The sequence below is a fragment of the Leptopilina boulardi genome, unplaced genomic scaffold (genome assembly GCF_019393585.1).
Source record: "Leptopilina boulardi isolate dan_hultmark-lab unplaced genomic scaffold, ZJU_Lbou_2.1 LbouV2_332, whole genome shotgun sequence".
Classification (NCBI taxonomy): domain Eukaryota; kingdom Metazoa; phylum Arthropoda; class Insecta; order Hymenoptera; family Figitidae; genus Leptopilina; species Leptopilina boulardi.
This window is the reverse complement of record NW_026137899.1, coordinates 3,962,992-3,987,891: the sequence shown is the minus strand read 5'-3', so window position 1 is coordinate 3,987,891 and position 24,900 is coordinate 3,962,992. Positions and strand designations below refer to the sequence as shown.

The 24,900-nt window shown below is 30.1% G+C and overlaps 1 protein-coding gene and 1 long non-coding RNA gene across 3 annotated transcripts in view; both read right to left on the bottom strand.

The window, feature by feature from the left end:
- LOC127285397 (43 kDa receptor-associated protein of the synapse homolog) overlaps positions 1–24,900 on the bottom strand; it is a 305,412-nt gene that overhangs the window by 264,355 nt on the left and 16,157 nt on the right. The window lies entirely within an intron of this gene.
- LOC127285421 (uncharacterized) lies at positions 16,435–16,916 on the bottom strand. Its single transcript, XR_007843601.1, has 3 exons — positions 16,788–16,916; positions 16,659–16,718; positions 16,435–16,581 (listed from the first exon to the last, which is right to left on the bottom strand). It is a non-coding gene; the product is annotated as an uncharacterized LOC127285421 (long non-coding RNA).

Sequence of the window (24,900 nt, the reverse complement as noted above, 5' to 3'; positions counted from 1 at the left end):
AATATTCTACAAATCCTAAATTCAATTACTTTTTTATAAAAAATTTTCTAACACTGAACTAGATGTTCTAGCTAAGTTCAAGTTAGGACCAGTCTAGAATATATAAACAGGGGCTGCCAAGGTAGGACCAATGTTGGGCCAATAATTATTTTAGGCATACGTTGGTCATTTCTACACGGGACTGAAAAAAAGGTTAATTGAAGTTTACTTGAAACAAGACGATATTTTCTTATTGGAAGAAATTTATATTCTTGAGTCAAGTAATTTTAAGCATTGAGCAATGTTCTTGAAATAAGAAAATATGAGTTTCATACAAGTAAATATATCTTACTGTTTCAAGCGAACTGTTTTTCTTGCGTCAAGAACCGAAAAAGTATTGAGCCAAGAATATTATTTTCTCATGTCAAGTGATTTACGTTGAGTATTATATTTTTTTGGGTCAATTCGTTTTGTTGTTTACTTCAAAACAATTTTTCACTTAATCTAATATTCATAGTCTTGATCCAAGAAAATGGAAAGATTAATAGAAGTAGATACTTGTTTCAACTTGATTAAAAATTATATTGTTTGAATTAAACATTAATCAATCCAAGTGTTTAATATACTTGAAGCATTTTCATATTATATTGTTTTAAGAACATTATAATCTTGACCCGGACAGCACCGAAACTTCCCTGAACCTTGACTGAACCTCGCTTGACGAGGTTCGGGAACTTGAGTCGCGAGGTCTTTGTAGATCTGAATACTGTCGACACCTCCCCCCTTTAAACTATCGATGATTTTCAAATTAACAATTAACAATTAACAATTCAAAGTATCTACTTATATTTTCCATCGGTTCAGTTTTCGTTTGCAAAATATATTCGTGGTTTGGTAAAAACACCATAGCTTGACCATTAATTATTCGTTCTGGAATTGGTAAACTTCTTACTATTGTCAATTTCTTTTTCATCTAAAATCGGAATTTTAATTATGTATACTAATTGATGATTTTTTCTAATTGTAGTAATTTCACTAATGTCTATAATATGTTGATAGTTTCTTTCATCGCTTTTGATGTGATATTTACTCCTAAATTCCTTTTCAAATCCATCAATTGTTTCATGCAACATTCTAGGCGTTAAAATTTGGGGTTTATAATTCCATGCTTCCCTAAATTAATTAAACTTATTGCTAAATCTATGTCGTCGTTCATTTCTTCTATTAACGTTTCAGCTATTAATAATTTTTGTTGAATAAACAAACTCTTTTTGTTATTATTTATTTCTGCTTTTATTTTGTTTAGTATATCGTAGTCTGCTACAAGTTTATTTTCAAAGAACTTATTATCTTGAGATGATGAATCTAAGATCATTTTTATTACTTTAGTATTGTTTTTAATTGCTTTATTTAAGACCTTATTATCATTATATAATTGATCGAATTCTTTATTAATTATATTTAAATCTGAATCGCTTAATGTTCCAAATAATATTTTTGATGTGTCTCCTATTACATTTAAAAATCCTCTTTTAACTCTTTGTTTACCCATTATGTTATATAATAGTGATTCCTTTTTTCTTAAACGACTAAATCTAGAAGAGATAGTTTTAATTTCGTAATTTTCTTGACATTTAGTCATGCAAAGATGGCTAACCTGCGTTAACACTTTTTGAATAACAACTATTCTATCTTCGGTTCTTGTAATGTTTATCATAATCATCAATTTCCATTCCTCTGAATATAAATACACTTTTCCTATTTCTTCTTTATATATATATTGCCTTTTAATTCCGTTATATTATAATCAGTTTCTGCTACAACCAGCCCAAGGCTCATTATCACAATCTTCATCAAGATCGCCATTATTGTCGTCATCCAAATCGTCTTCTTCACTATCTAAAACAAAATATTTCTTAATATCTTCCCTATGAACCTTCCGATTATTTTCTATTATATATGTATTTCCAATTTCATGTAAAACTATAAATGGTCCTAACCACAAAGGGTCTCCCTTTTTTCTCATATGATTTCTTATCAATATTTGCTCCCCAACTGAAATTGTCTTTTCATCAGTCAGTATTTGTTTTCTTTGAGATTCATTGATTTTTTTTCTTGCAACATGTAATTTGTTTTTGTGTTCTAATTGTTTTAATTCGTTTTTCTTTACGAGATTTGATATTTTGTTTAATGTTTCAAATGCTTCTCTTGCTTTTCTGACATTTTGTAGTTCAAATGAAGAAAATCCTGTAATCCTATTTACTGTCATATTGTATGTTAACATTGCTTTAGGTAACTCTTTATTCCATTCATCTTTTTGTGCATAAATACTTAAATATTCATTAATCTTCTTGTGTGATCTTTCATTCTTTCCATTACTTTGTGGGTGATAAACTGAAGTCTTTACATGTTTTATTTTTAATTCGGTCATTAGATCTGAAAATTCGTTATTAATAAATTCTTTCCCATTGTCTGTTAGTATTTCTAAAGGTTTACCGTTCGTTTTTTAATATCCTTTCCACATAGCATCTATTACTAAAGTTGCTGATTTGTCCTTCAATGATTCTAAATGCACATATCTAGTTAGAAAATCTTGAATCACCAAAATATATTTATTTCCGCTGGTAGTTTTATTTAATGGTCCCACTATATCTATTAATATTTTATCATTTGGTCCTTCTGGTATGTCTGATTCTTCATAATATTCTTGTTTTCTTTCATTTTGTTTAAATCGTTGACATAAATCACATGTTTTGATGAAGTCTTCAACATCTTTTGTAATGTTAGGCCAGTTTGTCATATTTCTTATCTTTTGTACTGTACTATCTTTAGAATAGTGTCCTTCTAATATTCCTGCATGTGCTTCTGCTATAATTTTTATTCTATTCGTTTCAATGTGTTTCTTTATTAAATATATTTCCTTGTCACCTCCTTTCCATATTTTAAAAAGAATCCTCGATATTTTCCTTTCATCTATATCCTCGTAAATAATTCTTAACCTTTCTTCTTTAGTTTCTTTTTTTAAAAATTCTGATAATTGATCATCTGTCACCTGAGGACTAATTTTTATTTTGTCATTTTCTTCTGTTTCTTCGTTAGTGATCCAAATTTCTTTTATCCTTGTCGGTCCAAATTCTCGTTTTATAATTAACTGTCCTGTTTGTTCTATTTTGTTTCTTTTTAATCGTATTTTATTCGCGTCATCATTATCTATTTGAGGTATATCTCTGATCCATTGTACTTCTGTTTCCTCGTTAAAATCTCTTACTACTTTGTATATAGCTCTTTCTTTAGGTATTGTTTTTCTTCCATAAACTAATATTTTCCAAATATAATTTGTGTCTCTTATAGGTTTAAGTATATCTCTCAAGTTACTTATCGGTTCCAAAAGAGAATAATTTGCATACCCTTGCCTTTTTTCTTTAGTACCTGTAATCAATTTTATAGTTTTTATTACCTTGAATTCGTCTTTAATTATTGATTGCTCACTTTCTTCTGTCTGTGAATCTATTTCCATATTTTCGTATTTATTTTCGTCATCAATTATTGAGTTGTCGTCTTCTGTTTGCGTATCTACTTCCATGTTCTCATTTTCCTCGTTTACACCTGTAGTACGCGCGTTCTGCTGTTGTAACGTATCATATGTACCGTCTGTTGTCATCTGAACCCTTGGAATGCGCGATAAGGCGTCAGCGTTTGTGTTGGCAATTCCTTTTTTTTAAATAATTTCATAATCATATTCTTCTAATTTTAGTCTCCATCTCATTAATCTGCTTGTCGGATCTTTTACATTAAATAACCAAACTAAGGGTTTGTGATCTGTTACAATTTTAAATCTTCGACCAAAAAGATGGTGTCTAAAATGTTTAACTGCCCGTACTATTGCTAATAACTCTTTTTCAGTAGTCGTATAATTTATTTCTGCCTTATTTAAAGTTCTTGAAGCAAATGCTATTGGTTTATCTTCTCCGATGTGTCCTTGTGATAAAATTGCTCCTAATCCTTTATTTGATGCATCAGTTGTTAGAACAAAAACTTGATTCCAATTTGGAAATTGTAGTATCGGTGCTGTTATTAATTTATCTCTTAATTCGGAAAATGCGTTTTCTTCTTTCTGTGTCCACTCAAATGTAGTTTCCTTTTGTAGTAATTTAGTTAGTGGATTTGCTATTTTAGAGAAGTTTTTTATGAACTTCCTGTAATAACCAATAAGTCCTAAGAATTGCTTAATCTGTTTTTGAGTTTTTGGTCTTAAATAATTTTTTATTTTGTCAATTCTATCTGGGTTTGGCTTTATACCTTCTTTTGTAATAACATGCCCTAAATATTCCAGTTCTGGACGCAGATATTCGCATTTATCTGGCTGTAATTTGAGTCCAACTTGTCGTAATCTTATAAATAAATTCTTCGAATTTTGATTATGTTCTTCCAACGTTCTTCCGTAAACAATAATATCGTCAATATATGCAAAACATCCATTACCTATTAGTCCTTTTAATCCATCATTTATCATTCTTTGAAATGTTCGAGGGACATTTTTTAAACCAAAAGGCATTCTATTATATTCATAATGACCTTCGTTTGTGCTAAAAGCAGTTTTCTCTTTGTCCTTGGTATTCATTCCCATTTGATGAAATCCGGAAGCAAGATCAAAACAAGAAAAGAATTTAGAATTTCCTAACTGCTGAATTATCTCATCAATACACGGTAAAGGATATTTGTCTAAAATGGTTTTTTCATTTAGTTTTCGATAATCTATAACAATTCGCCATTTTAATTTGCCTGAAGCGTCTTTCTTTTTTGGGACTATCTATAACGGTGAATTGAAAGAAGACATACTTTCTCGAAGTATATTTTTCTTTAACATTTCTTTAATTTGTTGGTAAACTTCTTCTTGTAACATAGGTGGATATCTATATTGTTTTGTATTTACAGGTTGATCGTCTGTTGTTCTAATTGTATACTCAGTTAATTTAGTTAAAGGCAAAGGATCGTTTCCTAATAGAAAAATGTCGTGAAATCTCGGGATCGGTGGAAGGTTGTGCTTATCGGGTTCTCCGATGAAGAAAATTCTTCGCTAAGCTGCACTCGGTCTGGTGGTTTGCTGTTGATCGATCGTGACTGAAAATTTTGAGTTTTCCCTTGACGTGGTGGTAAACCTCTCAATTTTCCTCTACAGACATCTTCTGTATATCCTACATTTTTGCAATGGTTGCATTTTTCTATATTTGTCTGTTTACTAAATCTTGGTTTTGGAACTGGGTTCTCATTTCTTGGGTTTCTTGTAAAATTTTCTATTCTTCCTTTATCTTTTATATTCACGTTAATTTCTGAGGCAATATTAAAACATTCATTCAGAGTTTTCGGTTTCTGAGGACGGATTCTAATTTCAAATTCTTCACGTATATTTCTTAAGAATGTGCTGACGCTTGCACTTGTTTCTATTTCCTGTCTTACGAAAGTTTCTTCAGGTGTTATATTCATACTATCCATAGACTGCCTGATTTTATCCTGACACTGCATAAATCTTGAGGTGAATGATTCTAAACCTTCATTTTTGCCCATTATACATGCTTTGAAGTGATTCTAAACTATCCTTTTCTCCAAACAAAATTCGTAATCTTTCAAAAAAATCAGCAAATGTTTTAACTGCATCGGCTCTAATTGTGTTTGCCGCTTTTCCTACTAATTTTTGTGCAATTATTGCATGAAGTAATGTTAGTCTTTCATTTCTTTTTGTTTTCTTTTTAGACAATCTTATTAAATGAATGAAGTTTTCTAAACCACTCCCGTTAAATTCTGGTATTAATTTTATACTTTTTCCAAAATCACATTCTGTAACTTCTTCTCATTCTTCATCATCGCTGTTTAATTCATTCTCATTTAAGGGTAAACCTTCCTCTCTTCTAAGTGGTTGTTCCATAGCTAACAATCTTGTTTCAAATCTTTCCAATTTTGCAAGAATTGTTTGGAAGAGGTCATTTGAACTTGTTGATGTTTCTGGCATGATTTTTAGAATATTGTCTAATTTAAGTCTGTCAGTCAGTGATATTGAAGGGGATGAACTGTCTGTGTGTATAGTTTCGTTTTCCCTACTTTCGCTAAATGAATTTAAATCCAGTTTGATTTAATAAACTTCCTATATCGTTTCGTACAATTTTATTTTATAACCGGTCGCGTTTTCTAATTTAAAATTTCATTTCTTGCAATCCTGCTACAAGGAGTACACAAGAATATGAAATTTGTTTTTTTTTTTTTGTTTATTGACGATGGAAATACTGATAAAATCGCGGCGTATACCAACGCTTTAAAACAAACTTAGCCACACCCTATGAAGGTCGCCGTTCAACGTACGCAAAGTGGACTTATACTCTTGTTCTAAAGATTCGTAGTTTTGTTTTATATACCTTACTTCAATATTGCTTTTGAATGTTGGTCTGGATCGTAGTACTGGAAAATCTCGAATTCTCTTTCGTATACTTGGATAACTCTCTGGATACCTCTCTGTAGACCTGGATATCTGTATCGCTGCTTGGCTAACACTCTGGATAACACTTCGTAGATATGGATATCTGGATCGCTGCTTGGTTAACACTCTGGATAACAGTTCGTAGAACTAGATAACTCTCTGGATACGTCTTTGTAGATCTGGATAACTCTCTGGATATCTCTTTTGTTGATTCTCTCGTTCACTTTGAATTATCACTTTGTTTATCTGGAACTAGTTCTTGATTCTGGATATTTAAAACTTGGATGAACTTCCAAATAATTTTAAATATTTCACCGCTGCCACCAATTATGTTGTCGCCGTAAGAAACAACTAATAATATTATTTTTGTGAGTTGGTTACTCAACTGAGAACAAACTCTACTTTATTTATTTAACAAGCAAAGTACAAAAACTTGGAGATAATCAATCCTTCCAAAGCTTCACTGAGTCTTTTTGGAAGACAATTTACTAACCGTGCTATCACTTTGAGTAGCGACTAATTAATCTGACCACACCTGCTTATGCATTAGTTTTAAAGGACTGTGCAATAGTCCCCACTCTTTACAATACACACTCATACTTCATACTGTCGACATTTAGAATAAAATAAAATATCTAATAAAATCAAATTTTTTAAATGTTCCCGCGCTGCGCTGATGGCTCAGCTCTGGACTTTAGTTCGCTCAACGCCACAGGGAGAGCGAACATCATAACTGCTTCTCGCAGTTGAGATGCCATTAGATTGGTATATAAGCAGTGATCGAAAATCTTTTTTCTTGTCGAAATTTTTTTCTGCCCTATGTCTCTCCTATTTATTGGATTTGAGACAAACTCTTTTTTGGAAGAAATGGTTTCACTAATACTTTGATGACCATTTTTTTATTTTAATTTAATTATTAATTATTAATATTTCCCATTGGGTTTTAAAATTCATTTGCTTTCTTTTTATTTTTCCGTATTTATGCTCCTTCTAAATTTCCAGAATATTTAACAATTACATTTAACAAATTTTGAATTATTAGTTTCCTTAAATATCCCCTCACAATATGCCAAGAATCTTTAATATTAATATTTAACAGATATTCAAATCCAATATTCAGCCTACCTCTGTGACTGACCTTTATTATGCGCGGACATGTATACATCAACTCAACCTCGTTTGGACCTCGCGACTCAAGTTCCCGAACCTCGTCAAGCGAGGTTCAGTCAAGGTTCAAGAAAGTTTCGGTGCTTTCCGGGGAGTCAAGAAAGTGCGAATATTAATATATGTAAATACTTGTTTTAACTTGATTAACGCATAGTTTTGAATTAAGAATTTGGAATTCGGCAGAAGTAAATATGTTATTATCGCAACCCAATATTTTATTTTCCCGAAGTACCAAAAAGTATTCAATCAAGAGTATTATGTTCTTAAGCAAAATAATAAAATATTGTCTGAAGAATTTTCATTTCTTTAATAAAATAGTTTTATTCATTTGCTCTAAATTAATTTTTTACTTAATACAAATCCCGTATTCTTGACCCAAGAAAATAATTCTCTCTAAATGTATATGAAACTTAAATAGAAGTTTTTGAATACCGTCAATTGAGTCAGGATGACATAGTGGTCAACGTTACTGCCTTTGGTACGCGCAACCCGGGTTCAGTTCCTAATAACCGTGAAAAATTTTCATTCAAGGTATACATTAGACATGGTGGGATGAAGAAAGGGTGTAGGAGGAGGGGGGGGGGTAATTCAAGTAAATATTTACTTGTATTGGAAAAATATTTTTTTGGTTGAACTCCATAGGTTTTCTCAAGTCAAGAAAATATTTTCTTGATTTAATATATACTAGTGATATATTTCTCGCTCGGTTATAGTTGTACTTATTGTAATTTATGTATATTATATATATAATTTATGTTTTAAATTAATATTTTATTATTATTATTATTAATTATATTATATTATATTAAATAATGAATAGTTTATCATTAAAATATTTTAATTTACCAACAAATATTGAATTACCTTTCCCCATTTGTTACTTAGAACCATCCATTGATAGTGAAATTAAACCTAGAGAAAATAAAGTAAATGTTAACACTTTAACAAAAAGTCAAAGATACATATTTGATTATATTGTTGATGTATTTTACAATAAAAATATAAATATCTTCATTGATGGTCCTGGAGGCAGTGGTAAAAGTTATTTACTGAATGCACTTATTGAATTCTTCAATGAATATGAAATTTCTATAATGTCAGTGGCATGGACAAGGATAGCAACTTTATTGATAAATGGCAAAACTGTACACACAACGTTTAAATTAACATTGACGATAAATGAACAAACAATATGCAATATAAATCCTAATACAATTGATGGTAGAAAAATTAAAGAATGTCAAGTAATAATTTGGGATGAAATAACCATGACTTGAAAACATGCTTTTGAAGCAGTAGATAGATTGTTAAGAGATTTATGTAAAAGTACAAAAAGTTTTAGTAATAAAATTATTATTGCATTACCAATTGTTAGACATGGAAATAGAACATTGACAGTAAATAATTGTGTTAAAAAAGTGAATTATGGTCAAATTTTAAAAGTTTCACATTAACTGAAAACAAAAGAGTATCTAATAATGAAAAAGAATTCAAAACTTGGCTTCTACAAGTAGGAAATGGAAAATTAACAATACATTTGAAGAATATAATGAAGTATTAAAAGTACCTAATGAAATAATACGTAATGATGATCTAATTACTGTTTATGGAAAATCCATAGACTAAAATGAATATGATATACAAAAAAAAGGAATATTAGCATCAAGAAATAATGATGTATTTGAATTAAATAATGATGTTGTTAAACGAATAACATGTGAACCTAGAGAATATTTAAGTATAGATTCATCTGAAGAAGATGAAAAGTGTGACACAATAACTAACTTAATACCAATTAAAGTATTAAATGCTTTAACCTCATTGACATAAATATATAAAATATGATAAAGCAATAACAAAAATTGTAAACTGGCTGCGCTGAATAGTAACGGCTGCGTCATATAAAAAAATAATAATAATTTATTAATAACATCACTCATACACAGAAAAAACAAATTATTTTAGCACCAAACTGCTTTATCCTTTATTAGTATTCAATTTCGTTTACCTATTAAAGTATCAAATAATGCTTTTTTAGTTTAAAGTAAGTCCATACTAAATAAGTGTAATGGTTTTTCTCTTATAGTAATAGTGACGTACTTTAAGAGCATAAAATTGATGCCTGCGAAGTATGACAAATAGTCTACCTAAAATAGCAAGAGCTTCTTCCTTTTTGGTGGATAAATTCTTGCAACCTGCGTTTTGGCCTACATCGATATATCGATGTTTGGAAAGGGAGGGAGGCGTTGCCAAAACGCAGGTTACAAGAATTTATCTACCAAAAAGGAAGAAGCTCTTGCCATTTTAGGCACACTATATGTCGTACTTCGCGGGCATCAATTTTATACTTTTAAAGTACGTCACTATTACTATAAGAGTATAACCATTATACTTATTTAGTATGGACATACTTTAAACTAAAAAAGCATTCTTTCATACTTTAATAGGTAAACGAAATTATATACTATTAAAGGATAAAGCAGTTTGGTACTAAAATAATTAGTTTGTTTTTTTCATGTAGAAAACTAAATTATAAAATTTTGATTTAAAAATTAATAAGAAATAAAACAACTTACAAAAATTGCAAAATGGATGCGATGAATAAGTTTAAAAGAAATAGTTAAAAAAATAATAATAAAAAATTAATAAGTCAAAGGGAGTAACTAAAAAAATCAACGATTTTTTTCTAAGTCCCTAATTTTTTTAGACTTAGAAAAACAAGTATGTAAGATTTTCTAAAAGCATATGGCAAAGTATTTTGATATATTTGAAAATAAGTGAAAATAAATTTTCCAAGGACGGTGTCGAGGTCACAGTGTCGCTTTTGGAAATTTATTAACTTAATATAATAGAAGATGATCTTGACTTAATATATTTTACATTTCTTAGGAGTCAATTAACTTCTTAGACGAATTCCATATTTTCTTGGACAAAGAACATGCGTTCTTATGACAATGTAAATAATATTTTGATTTAAATCTTTACTTACTTGAACCAACATTACAAAGATTTAAATAAATCAAATGCTATTGTTATTTAATTATCACCCCATCAAAATGGGAATCTTCCTTTTTCCTAAAATAAATGAAATAAAAAATTAGACAAAATAAGTAATTATTTGAATGTAATAATAAAATTAAAGTAAAATAATAGATTAAACCTGCCAACTCGTCGAATCACTCTCGCATTATTTTGATAAATAAAATTTGTATACTCGCGTTCCAAAAAATGTTTTCATGTTATCCAAATCCATTGTCGCTCATCTGTTACGAAGTCAGCTAGGGAAGTACTTCCTGGTGCAGATATTTGGATGAGATTCCTAAATATTCAAGAGCACCAGGAAGCCTAAAGAATATTGATTGTTTTGATCCTGTCACAATAATGGCAACAACCATTTTGAATAGAGGACACCACTACGCCCTCTGGTAGAGTTGCGATCTACCTTACCAGTGACATCGATGAAATTTATCGACGCGTGATATATTGATTATCGACAAATAGAAAGTTATTAATTACTTTCACTGGGACTGGTGACGCCGACGCAGATCTAATACTAATAATCTAATAATAATATAATACTCTAATCTAATACTATTTTGAATTTTTTAAATTAGACTTCAGATTCGTAATCAGCGACCCCAAAAACCACCAGGTAACAACTTTCAAGCGAATCCAATTAGTTTTTGATTTTCTCATCCGCCATATTGGATCCGCCATTTAAAATTTTTGAAATTTAAATTCAGATTCGTAATCAGCGTCCCCAAAAACCTCCAAGTAACAACTTTCATGCAAATTCAATGAGTTTTTAATTTTTTAATCCGACATATTGGATCCGCCATTTTGAATAATTGAAATCAGACTTCAGATTCGTAACCAGCGACCTTAAGAACCCCTAAATAACAACTTTCGATTGAATTTGGTGACTTTTATAAAACATTGCCTGATATATTGCATCCGCCATTTTGAATTTTAAAATTTTGCAATTTTAATGTCAAATTTGTATTCAGTGATTAAAAAGGGTTCACAATACTCTCTGCTATATCAAAATTAATCATTTTTTTAATTTTTTAAAAAGTAGCTTTTTTAACTTTATTCGAACGTAAAGTATTAGGGTATATTTAAATTCGTAAAGGACCAAATAAAATTAACTATAATAATCTTTGTATTCATTCACTCCGTCCGGACCCCTGCTGGGTTTTCTGTGACAGAGAGAAGAACAAGTTATGGAGAGAGAAAGATATATCTTTATTTTGCAAATGAGGGTTCGCTTGACCTGCAATCTGTTAAGAAGGATTAATTAATAACTCTGAGGACCCAGGTAATTATTTCTTTCTCCCTTTATCACGTGAAAAAGCTATAAAGAAAGTGTAAAACTGAATAGGTAATGCATACCTTTCTTTGTTACACCAAGGAATATAACATAAGTACTTCTTTGTTTAACATTGCGTTTCTCTATCTAGACGATTGAAAATGGCATAAGAACATCATCGTCTAAAATCTTAATCTTCTTCCATTTTTGTTTTAAAAATAAAAAAAAAATATTCATTCATATGTATATATGTATGTAGGGGAGAGTGACAAACAGTGGGACATTTTTTTTCATTTTATAAGTTTTTATTACATTTCATTATGTACTCCGAGTTAATCTTCATTAAAAAAGGTTCTATTGGCCAAGGGTTGGTACATCTTTATTATTCGATATAATAAATGTGAAAAAAGAAATTATTACCTGGGTCCTCAGAGTTAATCCTCATTAACAAAGGTTCTATTGTCCAATGGTTGGTTCTTTTGTGGTATTTGTTCCGGGGTTTTAATACAGGTATAAATACGTATATATGTTATTTATAATGAACTACTGATTACTCATATAAGAGTGTCCTTTTTGCACTTATTGGCTGATCAGTAGTTACTGATTCATAGAGTTACTCATAGTTCTCTCATTCTTTTGGATATTTGGTAGTTTTATTGGATAAAAGGCAAAATTGGTTATATTGGATTAAAGTAAAAATTAGTTATATTGAATTAAAGGAAAATTTAGTTATATTTAGTAAAAGGTAAAATAAGTTGTATTGAATTAAAGAAAAAATTGGTTATATTTAATAAAAGGCAAAATTGGTTATATTAGAGAAAGTGAGCAAAACGGTTAAAGCTATTTAGATTTTCATGAATCAAAAATAAAAATTAAACAAAGTATAATATGGCCAACATAAGAGAGTATCTTATTTTAAGTGATAAAGATTTAAAAATTATTGAAAATAGAAATAAATTGTTAAATTACATGCATATGTACAAATTTAGCTTTGTATGTACAAATGCTTGATTTTATTGTCCCAATTAGAGACGGAGATAAACATATTTAAATACTTTTTAGCAGTAATAACAATTATGGTCACTGAATTTATGTCTATTACTATAGAGTAAGGCTTAATATTTTTGATAGCCTTAATAAGGGGTGTTTAAATGTGCAGCAAATAAAATATTTAATTAGATTGTTCCCTTTTCAACCAACAGTAGTTTTTGAAGCTGTTGATCAACAACCTTTTGGTAGTGTTGAGTGTGGAGTACATGCAGTAGCATTTGCAACATCTATATTATTTACCGTAATGCCAAACCGTGTAAATTATGAAACTGATAATAACAAAATGAGAACCCATTTGAAGTCAATGTTTGAAAATAATTGCATAAATCATTTTCCGACAGTAAGAACGTCTCACAATAGGAATTCGATAATAGAGAATGATTAGAACCGTCTTTTCATAAATTGAACTCAGGAGCATAAAAATTATATTTTAAACTATTGTTCTGTTTTTAATACTTTTCCCAGTAATAATATTAACAGAGTTCTATTAACACAAGAGTTAAAAATTAAACATTCTTTAAATGACACTAGTGAAAAGAAAATAATTCGTACAACTTATAATACTGTGAACAAAATTTTACCACATGAATATTTAACAATGAAAAATTTTCTGAGTAAAGAAAATGATAAAAAGATAAATCGAGCAATTAAAGAGAAGGGAAGAAAAAGGAAGGGAAGGCGCGAAGTTACATATGAGCAGTAAATAATAAGACAGGAGAATGAGAGATTGAGAAAACGTAATCGTAATAAAACAGAAATAAAAAAGAAAGAGCGCAAAAAAAAGAAATTATCTATAAAAACTGAAGATGGAAAGAAAATACGCAAGGATAAAAATTTGGCATGTAGGAAAAGAAAAATATCAATGGAAACTCAAGATGAAAAGAAAGTGTGTCAAGAAAATAATTTGTCATGTAAGAAGAAAAAATTTTCTACGGCAACGGAAGATGAAAAGAATGTGTGAAGAAAAGAATTTGACATGTAAAAACGATATTCGGAATAAAAAAAGTGCAGGAGTTGCAATAATGTCTTTGAAGATTTAGATGAAAGTAAAGTACCACAGAATTATTTAGGTTTAATAAATGTAGAATGTAAGTTTTGTAACGCGTTACATTTTTTGTGTGAAAGACCGTAACATAGATACATCACGGAGGAATGTCCCCGTTAAAAGGACATTATGATATCGCCTGAATGTCACAAAAATATTCCCGGTTGATATCAGCTTGACATTCAAGCAATATTCCGTGCTACTTGGGTGGTAGATCCAATGTAAGGAAATTTTTTTTTACATTTCTAATATTAAATTTTTTTGAAAAAAAATGAATAAAAAATATGGTTAATGCACACTAGCAACGTAGTCGGCCGCTTGCGGACGACAAAGTTGCTAGTTTTAATTAAAGGAATTTTTCAACCTTTTAGTGATGCTGTGCAGTTGTGCGTTACAGAAAAAACCTCTCCGAGTATTTAAAAAAAAATATTAAAATCGATTAAGATTTGTGTTGTCGGTAGATTTTTGTCCACAGAGGGTCATTTTTTTCCCACTGTGCTGCGGTTTGCTAGGAAGTTTTCCTAACATTTTTCTGAACTAGTCTGGTAAATATTTAAATTAAATAAATAATTAACTTTTGTATATTTTTTATATAAAATATTCTGGCGCTAATAACTTATTGCCTTATAAAATTAAAATTATTCAAAACTAACCTCAAAGTGTAGATAACATTTTTCTAGTATAATTTAATTTATAATAATTATTATTATCCAATTATTCAGACTTAATGAATTTTAATAAATAATAATAATAAAAAAATAGGCAAAAATGTTATAAATGGCACTCCAACAGTAGGGCCCGAGAAAAATACATTAATTTTAAAGCAAACATCATTTTCATAAATAAGTGAAATAAATTATTGAAGTTTTGTGGTGAGAACTCGTGTTTTAATACGCACGACCATATAGTGAAATAAATACATGATAATAATCATTTTAATGAGTCAAGGTCGCACATATAAAGAAGCACGACTTCTCACAACATCATGGTTTACTACCATTATGGAGAATCAAAATTACGAAAGTAAATTCGGTGAAAAATAAAATTGATTTTTATCTGAATAAAAATCAGTTTCATTTATTAAAAATAATTTAAAAGAGGGATTTGGCTGAGTCATCGCCGCCTTCTATTGAATTGAAGTTATTGAATGAAAATAATTGAATTGTGTATTCAGTTCTTAATTGCGAAAAAAAAATTTTTTCAATTGTCTCTTCACAATTTTTTTTAGCAAGTGATAAAAAAATAAATAAATTTTTTTTGTCTATAATTAAATCAGGAGAGGATATTCTCCCTGATGGAAACAAAATAGGAATTTCTTAAATAACAAAATTATTTTTTTTAATTATGTCAAAATTAATAATAATTGACTTTATTATTTCCTGTCATTATTCCTCCAATGGACATTGAACCGTGAGTATTTTTTTTGTACAAAATCTTTTTTTTTGACTATATTGTTGACAACAATTTTTCATTTTTTTTGTAATTGAGGACTGATAGTGCACTTGTTTATTTTATTTGGTTGACCTTACTCTGACAGTTCACTATTTTTCCATTGATCCGGTTCCTATTTAAATAAAAAGAAAAAGTCCAAAATAAAATTAAAAATGTTGAAAATTGGTTTGAAAACCCTTTTGTTGCCAAATCTAAAAATTCACTTGGCTTCGCATAAGGTTAATACTGTCGGTTCACTAGAGGTCCTTCGCGATCGTGCCTATCGCTATCTTAAATTTTCACAAGGAGATAGACAAATAAAATGGACCCCAACGGATGAATTACAAATCGCCTCATACGTATCTGATTCAGGGTCAGTTGTAGATTCACGCGAAGAAAATTCTCTTACAATGGGAAAATATCGAATACTCCTACATCAGAAATTTTAATACCTTTTTCGAGTACAGTATATTGTACTCAAAATTCGAATAACCCTACTATCACAACTAGTAGTTCGACTTATTCATTTGTAACAGTGGGAAATACATTAGCGAATACGGTCTATTACCCTAGAATAAGTTATACATATGAATTTAATAATAATTAGGGTCGTAGTACTCCCTTAAGTGAAAAATTTGAAGCTCATAAACCAGGTAAAATATCAGTGACTATTCAAAAGTCAAATCAGGAATTCTCATTACCCGCTTACTATGAGAATTTATCAATTCAAGCTAGTAAGCCTTTAATAGATTTCGATAAAGAAATTTTCGGTCATAATTCTTATGGTTTCGAGTCAACAGAGCAAAATGATTGTCTATTGACACCTAAACAACCGGAACTTGAAAAAACGGTAGATAGAAAAATTAATGTGACTAAATCTGCATTTAAACCAATAAATAACGATAGTTTTAATCGGATAGATACTAGGAAAGACTGTTTTAACCCGAAAACTAAAGAAATTCGAAAAAATGATCCTAATAATAAATTAAAATTTTTAGGTTAAAGCCAATATATTTCAATTAAAAGATGTTTTTTTCATTTTGGCCTAAATGGCTTTTAGTTTATTGAAGAATTGACATAAAAATGTGACGCGTTTCGACACAGAATTCTGTGTCCTCATCAGATGCATTTCTGCAAAGATAAATTTTTTGTAGAATTTTCTTTCAAACGAAGATTAAAGTTCTTTTTTTCTTTCGAAGAATACATACCGACATTGTCACGTCTGTTTAATTTTGTTTATTTTATTTAGATATAATAATTTTAATCATCTGTAAAAATGTAAAACTGTAAGAACCAGCTATTACTTAAAATATTTTATCTAATTATCAAAAATTTACCTTTAATTAATTTTGAAAGTTGAATTGAAAAGATTTTTTATTTTATATATGTTGATTTAAAAAATTTTTTGGAAAATTTAAAATTAAAAATAAAACTTTTTTGAAACACATGTTTGACATGTGTTTCAATTTTGTTGGTTAGAAAGGTCAATGAAAAACAGATTTAGTATTGAGAATCAGAACGGTGTCAAGCCAAGGTTCATATAAAAAGTGCTAAAAGTATAAAGGTCGGTTCAGTTAATATCATACAGTTAATATCATAATAAAATTAATTAAAGGTAAATTTTTGATAATTAGATAAAATATTTTAAGTAATAGCTGGTTCTTACAGTTTTACATTTTTACAGATGATTAAAATTATTATATCTAAATAAAATAAACAAAATTAAACAGACGTGACAATGTCGGTATGTATTCTTCGAAAGAAAAAAAGAACTTTAATCTTCGTTTGAAAAAAAATTCTACAAAAAATTTATCTTTGCAGAAATGCATCTGATGAGGACACAGAATTCTGTGTCGAAACGCGTCACATTTTTATGTCAATTCTTCAATAAACTAAAAGCCATTTAGGCCAAAATGAAAAAAACATCTTTTAACTAATAATAAATTGTTTTCGGAGAAACATAAATTAAGTTAACCGTCGGTTAATTCGAGAAAACCATTAAATACAATAGTTCGAAAATAGGGTATTAAATTTTTTGGCGACAAAACCTCGAGCGTTGAGGATTTCTTATCACGAGTAGAGGATGCCATGGAGATCTCGTCACTTCCGGGTGAAGATGTTCTTCGTGCAGCACCGTTACTCTTAGATGGAATTGCGCTCCAGTGGTTTAGGTTAAATAAAAATAACTGGTCCTCATGGGACCAATTCAAAGGGGCGTGTCGAGCTAATTTCGGGGATAAAAATTATCAGTGGAGACTTGAAGAACAAGTTCTAAATCAAGTGCAAGGTCCGGATGAGTCCACTACAAATTATATCATTAGTATGCAAGAACTCTATTCTAAATTCACTCGGCCTGTCTCATTAATTGAAGCATTAGATAGAATATACTTTAATCTCCGCCCTGAAATGAAACGTTCAAAAAGTAGGCGCGAATTTAATACCGTAAATGAATTATCTGTTATAGCTGCCGAAGTTGAGCGCATGTTAGAGTCGCTTAAAATCGAAAGAACTCCGGTGAAGCCGGGAAATTCATTTTTTCCATAATTCGCTTATTCGGGAAATTTTGAATCTAAATCAACTTCAGTTTCGGAGAATAAAGAATCGGTAGTAGTAATGGAAAAGATGACTAAAGTTTTAGATATTTTAGTTAATAAATTAAATTCAAATTCCGCGAATAAAAAAGAAGCGAAAGTTTCAGATAATACAAAAAAAGGGGTTGTTAAGAAAGAAAATAGCGATAAGCCTTTTGCAAATAAATCAAATTTAAATAATTCGCAAAATAAAAAGTCTTCGCAGGTAAGGAAAAAGTTCCGTGAACCTAAGCCTGAGCTTTCTTGCTTTATTTATGGTAAGGATGATCATGCGTGGAGGAAATGCCCAGTAGAGTGGGAAAGATTCTGCCACATATGCGGAGAAAAAGGCGCTACGAAGTATAAATGTGAATCGTCTTACTGTAAGGAAAACTAAAGAAGGAGATCAACCTTAGGGTCGATGATCCTCCTAATTTAGTTTTACAGACCCTTGTCAACAAAATAAAAAATCAATCGGATAAGACTAAAATAACCGCGATTAACGAGGCTCGTGAAGATTACACAGTAGAATCTAGTTCGAAGTTAGAAAATCTAGTTAATAAAAATTTAGATAACAAATTAACGCATCGATCATTACGGATCATAATCGAATAAAGTTTTTGAAGAACCTATTAATTGTAAAATTAAATCGGTTGATACTATTCCGCATAATTATAATAGTCCCGACTTAGCTTGTCATAGCGGACAAGAGGGAAATGAACTTAATAAATTAAGCGGTGACGGTACCCATTCGAGACCTTACATTAATATTAGGATAGGGAACTCAGAAATTAAAGCACTAATAGATACCGGTTTAACTAGAACATATTTAGGTTCGGTAGGAGAATCTATAATTAATTTGAATAACTATAAAATTCGTAATAATAAACAAAGCAGCGTTTTATTAGCCAACAGTGATATAAAGCCAATTATTGATGAAAGTAGATTACCAATAACTTTCGCGGAGTTAACAAATGAAATTAACGTACGAATCGTTCCAAAACTAACGGAATCTTGCATATTAGGTATGGATTTTTTGCGGACATTTGGAATAATAATTGATATTAATGATCAAAAATTGTGGGCAACAGATAAACCGATTGTCAGGGTAGATTTTAGTCAAGTCGAATCGAATAATGAGGAGTTGTGTGCAGGATTAGTTAGATCGATGCATGATATCCCCGACGCGCTTTCTCGAATGTATGAGGATTCAGAAGAAAATAAAGTCGCGGCTATTGAAGCTATAGACAGTACATGAACCCTGGAGTGTTGTAGCGACAAATATAATGGGTCCGTTCCCCAAGAGTACACGAGGTTTCGAATATTTAATTGTTTTTCAAAATCTATTCACGAAGTGGATAGAAGTAGCACCGCTTCGTACTGCAAATGCTACCACTGTGATAAATTCATTTCGTGAATTGGTAATAAATCGCTGGGGTACACCGCATGTATTGCATTCGGACAGTGGTACCGAATATCATAATAATGCTATTAAAAGCCTAACTATGGCTTATCAAATACATCATTTATTTAATCCCTTATACCACCCACAGGCGAACCCTGTTGAGAGAACCAATAGGGTTCTCAAAACAATGATGTCGCAGAATGGACAACTCGTATGACCAGACTTAATGACTTACAAGAGAAAATCTGTCAAAATCAGGATCAAGCATTCCTTAAAGAAGCGAAATATTATAATCGTAGGCGTCGGGATCTACAGTTATCTACCTATCCAGGCAGGATAGGTTTGTTAGTAAATTAACTCCAGCTTTTCATGGTCCGTTTATGATAGTAAAAGTAGTCTCGCCAAACGTATATAAATTGTCCTCGACAGAAGGCCGGTTAGCTGGAAGGTATCATGCTTCCCATCTTCAACCATATTATGTGCTTGAGGAGGACATTCAATCGTCTGATTCGGAAGAAGGGCGAATATTAGATCGGGAATTAAACGAAATAAATTGGTCTGATCCTGAGCCGGAAATAGAGAATACTGATCCGGAAAATGATCTAGAAGTAGTAAAAAGTCCTGATAGATCAGACGAACCCCATCAGCGCAGAAAATTGCGCAATCGTTCGTTTTCGTATTAAGTAGAATGAAATTGGCGACCTGTCAGAGGGGTCCATGAGTTAATCCCAGAGAGGATTATAAAATAAATAAATAATTAAGAGGGATAGAGTTATCTAAAATTTGACATTCTAAAACCAAATCTTTTTTGAAATTAGAAAAACTCATAAATAGATTCTGTAAATAATTTTGTAAATAAATCTATATAAATCTTTAACTAAATAACTGTTAATCATCTTAAAAAGACCACTTTTGACCGTTATTTATCTTAGTACAATAGAATTGGGAAAACTAGGTCATATTTTTGCTATAGATTAAAATAATTTTCTTTTAAAAAACTTTTGTCTTGACGTTGTCAACCCGTCAAACTGACCAACTCCTCTCCTTCACAATAAATTATTAAACTAGTTAAATATAAATTCTAAATAAAAAATAGAGAGAAGAAGTAGAAATAAATAATAATTATTGAAATCATTCAATACCTTCTAAATTTTGATTCAATGGTTAAAATAATCGTTCTATGAAGTTAAGTAAAATTTTTTTTTATTCTCGATGATTAAAACGAACTAAAATTTGAATAATGACAAGTAGTACTAGTAAAATTAAAATTTAAAAAAAAAATAAAATATTTTCTTTTTTTTGAGAGCTGATCTGGCGAGGGGTGGCTCCGAGATCTGGGGCTTACCTGCTCGACCCCATTGGGCTGAGTCTTGGCAGGGGAGAGTTGTTACGTGGCATTTTGCCACACGCAATAATTAATTGTTATTTAATTATCACCCCATCAAAATGGTAATCTTCCTTTTTCCTAAAGTAAATAAAATAAAAAATTAGACAAAATAAGTCATTATTTGAATGTAATAATAAAATTAAAGTAAAGTAATAGATTAAACCTGCCAACTCGTCGAATCACTCTCGCCTTATTTTGATAAATAAAATTTGTATACTCGCGTTCCAAAAAATGTTTTCATGTTATCCAAATCCATTGTCGCTCATCTGTTACGAAGTCAGCTGGGGAAGTACTTCCTGGTGCACATATTTGGATGAGATTCCTAAATATTCAAGAGCACCAGGAAGCCGAAAGAATATTGATTGTTTTGATCCTGTCACAATAATGGGAGCAACCATTTTGAATAGAGGACACCACTTCGCCCTCTGGTAGAGTTGCGATCTACCTTACCAGCGACATCGATGAAATTTATCGACGCGTGATATATTTATTATCGACAAATAGAAAGTTATTAATTACTTTCACTGGGACTCACCATCAAAAAGAAAGCGTAAAAGGTGACGCCGACTAGAGTCAAAGGTCATCCATTTAATTATTCTCGTTTTGATTGTGGATCAGGCAGCACGCTAAAGTTTTTAAAAGTAAAAAAAAGGAATATCAAGTTGACCATGTCTAGCCGAGGCGCAATGCGGGGACGGCGTCGAATTAACCGTAAGTCCCAGTGACTTATAATTTCCATTTCTCGCCAGATTGGCATAAAATAAGAATTAAAATATTTGAAAATAATTAAGTGATGTTTGCTCACCGCATGGCAAGCGGAATAATCCTTGTAAGTTTGGCCATAGGCCGAATACATTAAGTAAACTTGTTATATGTCATTTAAAAAAAAGAAGTATTAAATTAATAATAAAATTGAATCTTGAACTTAAATAAATATTACAATTAAATTAAATTCAGTGAAATAATTAATGTGTTTTTTCTTACCTTACATATGACCTTGATTTTCGAGGTTATGTTTTCTTAACCTATAGATATATGGATATATGTATATGGGTCATTCCATATCAAGTGTAATCAACCATTGTACTATGCATGTCAAAAACATGGGTTGGCTATCCTAACCTAACTTTGTCAAAAACATGGATTGGGTACACTTGACAGGAAATGACTTATCCTAGTAAAAATTTCTGAATCAGCAGCGGTGACGGCAGCGAAATCTTTTTATAATATACAGCACGGAGAAAAATGAAAATTAAGATTTCGAACCGAGTATAAAACAATTGGAATAATTTCTTTTACCGTAGGAATAAATAGAAAATTTTAGGTTTCTATCCCAAAAAGTTTAGTAATGATTATCCAGTAAAATGAATTTTAACCATCTTAGAAAACACTAATATTTTCCTCTGAAAAAAAAATTTATTTGGATCGAATAAAAATATTTGATCCAAATACATCATTTACTTGTCTATTATCCAATAAATATGTATTTGAACATTTACTAAACCTAATTATTTTATTTTATAGTATCAAATAAATAGTTATTTGAATCAAATACAAACTACATATTCTAATCAAATAAATAGAATATTCAAAACTAATAAATAATTATTTGAATGAATTATGAAAATTATTTCATTCAATACTGCATGTTTTTTTATTCAAATAAATATTTATTTGCATTAATAAAATATTTTTCTTGAAACAACTAAAAATTTTCTTGCATCAAATATTCGATTATTTATTATAAGTTGTTAAATAAAATCTTTTATTAACTGAACAATATTAAAATTTCAATTCACAAACAAAAATATTCTGTATTAGTTGGCAAAGAAATGTATTTATTACACTATTTTTATTACTCCATATTTATTACACTTTTTTAAATTGTAAATTGCTTAATTAACACTCTTAAATTTGAAAAGTAAAAATAACAAATAATAAATTTAAGATGACAAAAATAAGATATCTCACGTTCCGGACGAAACTATAAAACCATTGCTATTGTCAACTATCAAGGGTCGGCTTGACGAGCCTTTAGCTATTTATGGAGGCAATTAAGTCATTAAAATAGCTAAAATCTATCTCAGCTCAATTGTATGATTTTTAGTCCCTTTTCTTTATGGGGCGTTTTTAATGCGTTTTTCAACGGGCGTTTCCAACATTTCCCCCACTATGTAATTTTGTCTCCCACTCATCGAATTATTGTATCTTGTCATTTTTTTTGTATCTTGTCATCACGTCATTCAAAGTTTATCTTTCAAATTTGTAACATGTACATTCGCTTTGCATTCCATCATTTATGTAAATTTCTTGATCTGTCAAATTGTTAAAATATATTTTGATAACTATCCTTGCCCCAATAGTGGGGCAAGGATAGTTAAATTTTTTTTACGAAAAATAATCAAAAAAAGATATTAAATGTGGGGTTTTTTAATTTCATTGGATAAAAGCACCTCAAAACACTACCAAAAAAATTTTTTGGGCTTAAATAAATATTTAAAACAGTTAATATCTGAAACAGTGTTTTAAACAGAACTCAGACATTTTAGAAAAAACAGGATTTTCACAAATAAACACGTAGCTTCCACAAATGATATCCCATCAAGATCAAATTTTTCTTGACGTCTTTTGGTGTTAAAACAAGTATATATGAAGAATAGTGCCCTTTTTGAAGAAGCCGTATAGGCAATAGAGCTACTAACTATCCTTGACCCTTAACTATCCTTGACCCATCCTCCCCTACAATAAAAATCATAATAATTATATTCAACACATTTGTGAAAATAATTTCTTTTAATAAATTTTGTTTTTTAAGATTATATTATAATAATTTATCATCTTTATTATATATTATAATATACCTATAATATTGTAATAATTATAGAATTATTATTTAATACATTATGAAGATAATAAATCTTTAATATAACGTAAAAAACAATATTTACTATAATTGTATTTTGAAAAATACAAGTAATTGAAAATACAACAGTTGAAATATTTTCAACTTTATATTATGCTTTTATTTTATATTTTTATTGTATTTATAAATGTATAAGTTATTAATTTAATAAAAATAAAAGTTTATACATTCATTACAAAGTTTTTTTATTCCATTAATAAAAAAAGATTTTAATATAATTTATTTAAATTAATAGCAACCCGTGTGGAAAAGTGATGTGGGCCCCCAGTGGGGGCTCTTATGGATCGCCCTCATGCCATGAGGGGCGCATATGAATGATCCATAGGGGCCGCTCATGGAAACGACATGCTCATCGATGAGGGCGCCCGCATGGGCGATCCATGAGGGCGCCCTTATGGGCCCTTACGTTTGCCCTCAAGTTTGCCATAATGTTTTTAATCAATATTATTAATAATAAAAGTTAATTAATAATAAATAAGCTTAAGTTATGAATAAATAACATATTTATTTAATAATTATTCAATTTTAAATTAAATTCTGTCTCAAATTGAATTTATTAATTGACGTTCTAATTAATTAACTGTCGGATATAATTGTATTACGCGCCTCTTCCTCAAGATTAATTGTAGTAGTGCTCCTACTATGCACCGATGTCGCCACATATTCAAAGTAAAAAAACTTTGAGTCCTGTCTCGCCTCTATAGCTCTGGTCATCATTGTTTCTCTTTGTGCCGATATCGTCGAAACTATAATTGAAAAATTGATAAAAAAATGGCAAAAAGAAGACATAAAGATCATTCTCCTACTGATGATAATGAAAAACATAAATTATTGAAAAAAATAAAAGCAGTAGAAAAGAAAATTTCAGTAGCAGAAAAAGATAAACAGCACAGTGAGTATATAAAGATATTATAACCTCAAAAAGAAAACGTTTTTTATGAACGAAGTGACAAGTTGATTTTTTTTCTGGAATATATAATGACCAAAATTTCTAATCATTTGTGACGCGACGCGAAGAAAGGGACCTAAGCGTCCAAACGGCGATTTCACAGGAGAGAGAAAAGAGTAGGCAAGAACGTGGCGAAGAGTTTCCGATATCACTTACTCTCTCTTGCTTCCCACTACTATTTCAAGTTGGCGTCTGTGTGTTCGGGCGTCTTCGGAA